Source organism: Varanus komodoensis, unplaced genomic scaffold (assembly GCF_004798865.1).
Source record: "Varanus komodoensis strain SLA01 unplaced genomic scaffold, ASM479886v1 scaffold40, whole genome shotgun sequence".
Taxonomy (NCBI): Eukaryota; Metazoa; Chordata; class Lepidosauria; order Squamata; family Varanidae; genus Varanus; species Varanus komodoensis.
In genome coordinates this window covers 4,845,904-4,854,538 of record NW_025335942.1, presented here as the reverse complement: position 1 = coordinate 4,854,538, position 8,635 = coordinate 4,845,904, and the positions used below count along the sequence as shown (strand labels likewise).

The window sequence follows — 8,635 nt, the reverse complement described above, 5'->3', positions numbered from 1 at the left end:
ACACACACACACACACACAGAGAGAGAGAGAGAGAGAGAGAGAGAGAGAGAGAGAGAGAGAGAGAGAGTCTTCTACTCTGCAAAAGCTATATGCTCTGAACTCTGCTCTGAGGAACATTTACTTGGAATCTGTGCACCACATCCAAAGGGAGATGTGAGGTCCAGTTCTCTCTCTCACATGCTCATAAACCAGCAGCTTCCCTCCATACAAGTTGGACTGCATCTTCCATCGCTCCTGCTCAAGGTCCTTGTTTCTGGGATCTGCTGGCTGATCTAGAGAGCGTGTGAGGTCAGATGTAGGAGTGTGGCTTGTGAATACCACCATGGCCACCACCCACAGCATGGATGTGGCTGCCCATGGTGAATTCAAGCCCCCCTTCCGCCCATGTACATATTGCCTCTAATCCTACGCTGAGCAGCATAACAATTACACAACAATTAATTGTTCGGCAACTGGTCACAATATGCTTCTCTCCTTTTCATTGTTAATGCTGTCCACTAATGTACAGGTGCATTCATGGGGACCAGGAGCTGCAAAAGACTGGAAAGATTTTGGTGATGTCCCTGGAACACAAGAGACTTTTCCTAGTCCACAAGCTGCTAGGATGACCTTCCGTTTTTCCTCCAAAGTGCAAACATCTTCTCTTTTCCCTTTCACCAAGATGTTTGCACAGCTGAAAATTTGGACCCTTTGGAAATTTGGGCATGGCCACCAGTCTTGGCCTTGGCATGGATCCTCAGGAGAATAAGGCTCATAAAAGATATTCTGTTGGTTGGAAGATGGAGATGTCCTTTTGGTGACCATGGGTTGCTTGCAAATGATATTTTAGAAAGGCAATGGGGATTTTTTTTTCCAGGCTTGACTGTGGGTGGGAGGGCAAGCTTGGGTCAAGCAAGATTGACCAACAGACAATATTTAATCAAATAAGGACCAGCAGGTTGATCTGTCCTTGGGAATAAGGAGCCATAAATGATAGAGGTTAAATCTTCAGGGCTTAAAATTCAGAGTATTTGTTAAACGGACTTGTGAAACTAATAATTTTCAGATTACCCATGCGAACGAAGCACCAGACAACATACTGTGCGTTTGTTTTAAAAGGCTCCCTGGTGTTATTAAAGTAGATCTTGGCATAGATTGTGAAAAACAGTTACAACATAACAAGATGTTTTCTTGAATAGGTTAACATACCATACCTTTAAATATTATAAGGCTTATTAAAATTTAGTGCAAAGAAAATGAAGTTTATATGTGATGCCATTCCCTAATGATGTAACTTCAAGATTTTCAGTTTTGATATATTTTACTCTCAGTTAATACATTCTTGAAATGAGATTTCCGACTTTGGCATGCCATGACCGATTTTTACGGTAGAATCTACTGATGAGCTTCTCTTGGACCCTGTGCTGGGGATGGCCTATTTGAATGTTCTCCCATGAAAACATCAGCGCTGCTTCTCCCTGACTTGCCAATTTTCTGTGGAAGGAAAAGGTTACGCTTACTCACAGAGGAAGTATTAAAATAAATGACAGGCAATACCACCTGAAGGAGCAGAGCCTGGGAAAAGTCTTGCCATGATTCTGCAGAATGTTTACTGAGTGTAAGCTCTACCCATTGAAAGAAACTTGTTATATTTTGTCCTCAGCAATACGATCACTGCCCTGCTTTATTTTTGCATAACTATTTATTTTACAGAGCAAGGAAGTTCAGGAAAAGTTTAAAATGAATATAAAATTCAACTTCCAGTGTTAGCCCTTTACCCATATGATTTTTCTTCTTTAAAAATAAGAATTATTTGCACATATTCAAACTCTTCCAGATGGTCACTATGTTGTTCTTAATGTTTTGAATAAAAACCCAGATATTATAATGAAACATTTTTGCTAAACCTTCTGACCACTGTGCACTTGTTGGCTTTCCCTGGTTGTTTTGATCACCATCCCATATTAAATATGCTGTGAAAAACTAACCGCTGCTGCACCTCTTCTATTAAAAACTACAGTCTTATGCAGTCCTATGGCCCCATGGAAGAAATTTCAGGGGGCATAGGAAATTTCGAATTTCCCTCTGCAAGATTGGAAAGAGCACTTCCCACCCCCAACTCCTGTAGAAAGTACCACATCGTTCACCACACCAATGCTGGAAATCCGATTTTAGGAGGAATAGAAAGGGGAGGATTGTTCTAACCTTGAAATGCTCTAACTCAAAAGGTAAGCTTGCCCTGTAAATGCCAGATCATTTCAGTACTGAATATTGTCGGGTTGTAAATATGATTGCACATCAAATATCAAATACAATCAAATGAGAGTTGGAAAGATTATCAATGGAAAGATGTTTCACTGGAGACCAAAGGCAGGATTATCCACACTATTGTGTTCCCAATCACTTGGCACGGGTGTGAAAACTGGACAGTGAAAAAAGCTTACAGTGATTAAAAGGATACATTAAAAACATGGGGCTGGAGGAGAGCTTTGAGAATATCCTGGACTAAGAGAAAGATAAAGGACTGGATCCTAGAGCAAATCAACCCAGAACTTTCCCTAGAAGCAAAAGTGATGAAACTGAAGCTGACATGAGAAGGAAAAACTCCCTGGAGAAGACAATCTTGCTAGGGGAAGTTGAAGGGAGAAGAAGAAAAGGAAGGCCCCGTGTGGGATGGACTGACTCCCTCAAGGAAGCCACAGCCTGGAATTGACAAGAGCTGAGTAGGGCTGTCACCAATAGGACATTCTAGAGACAAATTGACAGCACATAATTCAACAATCGGAGATGAATTGACAGCACGTAAATCAACAATCAGGTACTGTCAATCACCAAATATTTCTACATATCAACTATCCAGTAGTGCCAGATCACCAACCATGAAATCAAATTTCAATGGGTATTAGGGAAATAGTTGAGTATTCAGACAAATCCTGGTGAATGGAAGACACAAATTTAAATAATTTGTAGAAGCAATTTGATTTCAGTTGTTCTGAGACTATCACATATGATTAGGGGTGGGTTCAAAAGTCATTTAGTTAAGTTTTTAATGTAAGTTGATCTCAATCACACTTCCTAAACTAGTACACAATTTGGAATAGGACAAGCCTTTGGGTTTTACTCTTCTCTGAATTTTGCAATGTGTTCCTTTTTTAACATGCAAAATGCATGTTTTAGCGAATTCTAATGAGGAAGTGCTTGCCAAAAAAAAGGCTTTCACAAGTCAATACGGGGCCATTGTAAAAATAAAATCAAGCATAACCCTAAAAAGAATGGAGCGAGCTTTTGCCTGACAAAATGGGGCTGTTGTGGAAAGTAAAACTAATGTCCACCCCTACTCATTTGTGTGGCAAACACAGCTAGCCATAATTCCTTTGTGTGTGCTTTTCCTCACAAGAACCGTACTTCTCATTGGTTTGCACATTTGTGTTTGAAATTGTTAACCACCTAAGAGTGAATGAAATGATAGCAATTCCGCAATGTCAATGGAGACTTTAAAAAAAAGTCCGCCACACACACAAAGAAAGGGGGAAATTTGGGGAATATGGGGAGGAGATTTAATCTTCCCTGCCTGGTGAGGATGGACCAAATCCAGATCTGGTCCTTGTGCATTTCAACTACAGTAAATAAAAAGCTGGTATTCCACTATGCACCATCAAGTTGTAGTTAACTTAGAATTAAACAGGGGTACAAATAATAATGATTTTCTCCCACAAAACCTCTCCCCTTGGCATTTTCAGATCTACAGATGGGGACTTTCTCAGGATGCCATCTTTTGCAATTGCAGGATTATTAATATCCATGAAGTGGGTGGTGCTAGGAGCTGAAAAGACAGGACAAAATGAAACAAAATTCCATTGGCTAATTCACACCTGTTCTAAAGTCTCTCTGTCTGCATGTCTTCTAAGGACTCCCCACCTGTAAAAAGAGGTGCATGATCAGGGGAAAGGATTTGATTTCGAGGAGGAGGAGAAGCAGCAGCAGCAGCAGCAACAGATTCAACTCAGGAGGGAGGGAGGGAATGAATCCTATGTAGGCAAAAAGCCAGGTAATCCAGTGAACTGGATGCAATGGAAATGACTAGAATTGCTTCACTTGTGCAGAGACAGCAGGAAGGCAAGACAAACAGCCTCCCAGATGCTCCAAGGGGAAGAATCCAGGCTCTGGTCCTGGGGCACCACCTTCTACCCTGCTTCTATGAGGAGCAAAGTCTTTCCAGCGATGATTCCAGTGTAATGGAATGTCCTCCGCATGAGGATGCCCTGGGTCCAATTTTGCAGAGCCCTTTTTAATTTTTTTTTTAATTTTAAAAATTTGCTGGGCATGATCAATTCAGCCCACTAGCAGAAGTGTTGCGCCACTGTCCAGCATAAGGAAAAAGAACCCATGACGTCTGTTGATTTTCTCTTTAATTTGCAGGTGTGCAACGACTACCCCACAATGGCTCATGGAAAAGGTTAGGTGTTCGGATTTGTATTTCATGTACTTTTCCCCAAGTTCAAAGGCAATGTCTGCAGGACAGTTTTTGGCTGGTGAAAAAAGCAGGTTTTCAATATAGGATGCCGTTGCTTTAAGTCACAGGGTTTTTTATCTTATTTCTGTTTTTCCGTACCACTGCAGGGGACCTCTGAAGATGTCTTTATCATGAGTCGGTGTTAATTTTAAGAAATCAGTGTGATGTGCTGCTTGCAGATTATAATGTAATTCTGTAATACAAATTAGATCGGCTTTGAATGCCTTTGAAATGTAGTGTGTTAAAAAATGGTATGTACAGGTTAAAAGTTACAGATTCCGAACAACTGGGATTTACATGAAATTATCACAAGTGCTTTGATAGAGTCCTAGAATGATTCAAAAGAGCAAGTTTTGTATGAAGCCGTCTCGGTTTCTTTGATAGCCACCTTGATCTTTGTGCTGTCATCTATTAATTATATTACAGATAAAGTAAATAAAAAGTGTTGGAATATTGAGATCACAGCTTTCTTTTTTCCTGTGAAGACTAAAGGTGTAGGCTTCTATGAAGTCAGTGAGCAATGGGGGACGATAAAGGTATTCTTCTACTGACAAGCAGCATTTATTTTGACACGTGACAGAAAGAGATCTTGAGTTCAGTAGCAAACAGTACAGCTAACAAGGTAAAATATGGGGCCAGTTTGCAGAAAGAAGCCAATGGTCAAGCTTTTGTTGGACTGTACCACTTCAAGACTGTACTTCTTCAAGTTCAAGACTTCCCTCATTAAAAAAAGACCAAACACACACATACAACTGCATACAAAAATAGCATATTAAGAAGGAAGATTGACAAAATTCTTTTTTCTCACATACTAAATTTGCAAGTGCATGGTATTCTTTTGGTCCTTCCCACTTGCGCATCATGAAATGGAAAAGTACTGAGAAAACTGGAAGTTTGAATTTGCAGAATCTTACCAGCTAGTCTTCAGAGGTCCAGCAGACACTGTCCAAGGTTTAAGTAGGAGTGATACTCAACACACACCAGAAACTAATAGTAGGTTTGGGGTCAGTTTAATGGTCATTATATCCTCTGAAGATACCTGCAGACTGTTGAGTCCCTGTGAAAGATCCCAAGTTACCTTTGCAGAACTACAGTGCTCAGAATCAGGGAAGGCATTACAGTTAATCCAGTTTAAGTCTGTAATAAGATGTGCCATCAGTAGCAGATAGAAAATAACCCTTCAGCTGGAGAAACCCTGATTCAAATTCGCACTGAGCTGGATGGCTTATTAAGCAAATTTGTGATTGATGTTTATACTTTTGCACTATAACAATTTCTTCTCCCATCCTGCCAAACCAACTTATCATAGGTTTCTTTAGAGAAAAATGCTCAGAGAGACACTAGCAGTTAGAGAGACCTGGAATAAAGTCTCCACTCAGCTATGAAACTCGCTTGGTGGAATATTACAAAGAGGAAGGTCAATATCTCTTCTCAGTCATCCCAGAGTATAGAACACAGAAGAATCAGCTCAAGTTGCAACAAACCAGGTTCATGCTAGATATCTGGAAAAAAGCCCTGTTGGAGCAATATGGCAGTGGAACCAGTTGCCCAGAGAGGTCTGGTGCTTGCAAAAGAGCGTGTGGGACAGACAGCGAATATTTGGAAAAAGCTTTTCTGTTTTGATGAGAAAAACTGGGGCAACTGCAAAATGGCATATAGCAATGGACATCATTCCCACAAGAAAACGTGGTGAAGGCAAAAACATGTTGTGAGTACGACAGTGTCAAGGAAACGGGTTGGGACTGAGGGTAAGATGGATGGGCTAAATACAGGGAAATTCTAGAGGAAATTCAGTCAGCCAGGGCCCTGGGACTGGGGTGGAAAATCACCTTTGAGCAGGACGAGGACCCTAAACAAAGAGCCAGAGCACGGCTGGCACAGCTTAAAAGCAAGACCACGAATGCCTTGGAACAGCCCCATCGAAGCTGAAACCTTGATCTGACGGAGTATCTTTGGCAGGATTTGAAAGCTGCTGTTCCCCACCAGTCCCCACCCAACCCAACGGAGCAGCAGCAGCAGTTTTGCCAGGAAGAAAAGGCAGCGCTGCAAGATCCAGATGTGCCAAGCAGAATGAGTCTTACGCAAGGAGAGGCCCAGATGTCACCGCTGCCAAAGGTGCTTCTTGAGAGTCTCTTGACTGGTGGGGGGTGAACAGAGATGCAAACACCAAGCCCTAGTTTGCTTTCTGCCACCAGAAAAATATGTCGCACTTCCCAGGGTTGAGAATCTTGTGCACATGAAGCAATAACAATGACAATCTGCCTGTTTCCATTCCTGATTATAACCCAATAAAATGCCGAAAACTCAAAGGGCAGAGATAATAATTCCTCAAGACCCTGCATGAAGACACAGGCATGCTTTTAACACCCTTGGTGAGCTTTGTTGGGAAAATTCAGCTAAATCCTGGCAGAAAAGAGTGGCTTATGCATCTCTGTGTTACACAGGGTGTTTCATAAAGTACGCAGTTTTAAAAAATGCAATAAATCAGCCAAAATTGAAGCAAAATTCAAAATTTTTATTTAATTTCATTCATCATATACTTCAAATTAATAATCAAAAATGATATCGAGCATATGTCCACCTCCACTTTCTCTGCAGGAAGTCATCTGATCGTTGAAATGAACGATAACTCTTTCGCAGACGTCCCTGCCGATTTCGCCGATTACCCGTACGGTTTCGACTGGGCAATTTTCCAGTTGCAACTGACCCAGATTCTTCGAATTTCTGTACTAACCTCAAAACTGTGGTTGCGGTAGGGGCATTGTCACGTCCAAAGATCACACAAAGTTTACAGACAGTCTCTGTGTAGCACTCCCCGTTTTTGTAATGAGTTTTCACAATAAGAATGCGTTGCTCGATACTGAACCACTCCATGGCTACTAAATGGAAAAATGACAAAAGGTCTTCTAATTGGAGTGACAATAGATAACGAAAATGATAGGAACAGTGCTGACAATCTTCAAACAAAAAAATACCACGCAATTCAAAAACTGCGTAATTTATGAAACTCCCTGTAAAATGCCTGCACCCCTTTCTCAGGAAGCACCCCAAACTTCCAGGCCAGGTCTCTGTTTGGCACTTGCTGTCACTTTAAGAAGGGGACGTGGTGGCTTCCCCCAGAAGCTGCCAGGGCTGCTGTTTTACTGATCAGTAAGAACTGCTCAGGCTGCCAGGTAACGGCCTTGCAAGCGCCCCCATTTGCATGCCAAGACTCACAATGGTCCTGTGCCTCAGTGATCCTTATGTTAACGTCCTGCAATCTAACGCCATTGTACTGAGCCCCCTCTGCAGGCCTCTCGCCTTCCCCTGACTCTGTTCCCCTTCTTTCTTCATCAACTGCCCGGTTGCTGGGCCCATGTGACCCAGAATCTATAAAACACTCTGTATATGTTCTAAAAGCTTGTGGTTGGCAGTGGAGACCACTACCAGCTAGCATGCTGTTGTAAGTAACTGCGGGGGTCCTGGGTGATCTCACCAGTAAAAACACCAGGCTTCAAGGCCATTCAGTCTTCCCTGCACCTCCTGGGAATTCATTCTCACCATTAGTAAAGAGGCCCTGACGGTTTCATGTCAAGATGACTTCCCAGACTTTTCTCACAAACAGTCTCTCTCTCTCTCTCTCTCTCTCTCTCTCTCTCTCTCTCTCTCTCTCACACACACACACACACACACACACACACACACACACACTACACATTGCTCAAGGGTATTCTCTGCTATTCATTTATTTTGCAATAGCATGTCCTGCGCTGATTCAAACGTGTTTGTTCTTTGGATTAAAGGTACCCGAGGGGAAGATGAAAAAAGCACCCATTGTCCTTTGCTGTAATGTCAGGAGTGCAAAGTCTTTCTCTGCAGCTGCAGCATCAAAAAGGGCCATTCAGGTGCTGCACAGAACTGCCATGGTCTTGTGCATGCGAATCTCAGAAGTTGTACCAGGGACAAGTTGTCTCCATCTCATTCAGAGATTCAGCTTTGAAAGAGCTAAAAGAGGGAGCAAAATCTGGAAGAGTGGCCACTCTAGAAGCTCATAGCTCTAGCACCCTTTTAACCTGGAAGGTGTCCCCAAAAGGCCTTCTTAACAGGGGTGCTCCCTGATTCATTTGAATAGGTAATGCATTTTTGCTGTTAGTGGCGAAGTC

The 8,635-nt window shown here is 42.1% G+C and overlaps 1 long non-coding RNA gene across 1 annotated transcript in view; it reads left to right on the top strand.

Annotated features, from left to right (window-relative positions):
- LOC123029627 overlaps positions 1 to 2,379 on the top strand; it is a 17,588-nt gene extending 15,209 nt beyond the window's left edge. Inside the window, exons 2-3 of the long non-coding RNA XR_006415962.1 lie at positions 1,484 to 1,489; positions 2,315 to 2,379. This is a non-coding gene — a long non-coding RNA (uncharacterized LOC123029627). The remainder of the gene's footprint in view (positions 1 to 1,483; positions 1,490 to 2,314) is intronic.
- The last annotated feature ends 6,256 nt before the right edge of the window (positions 2,380 to 8,635 follow it).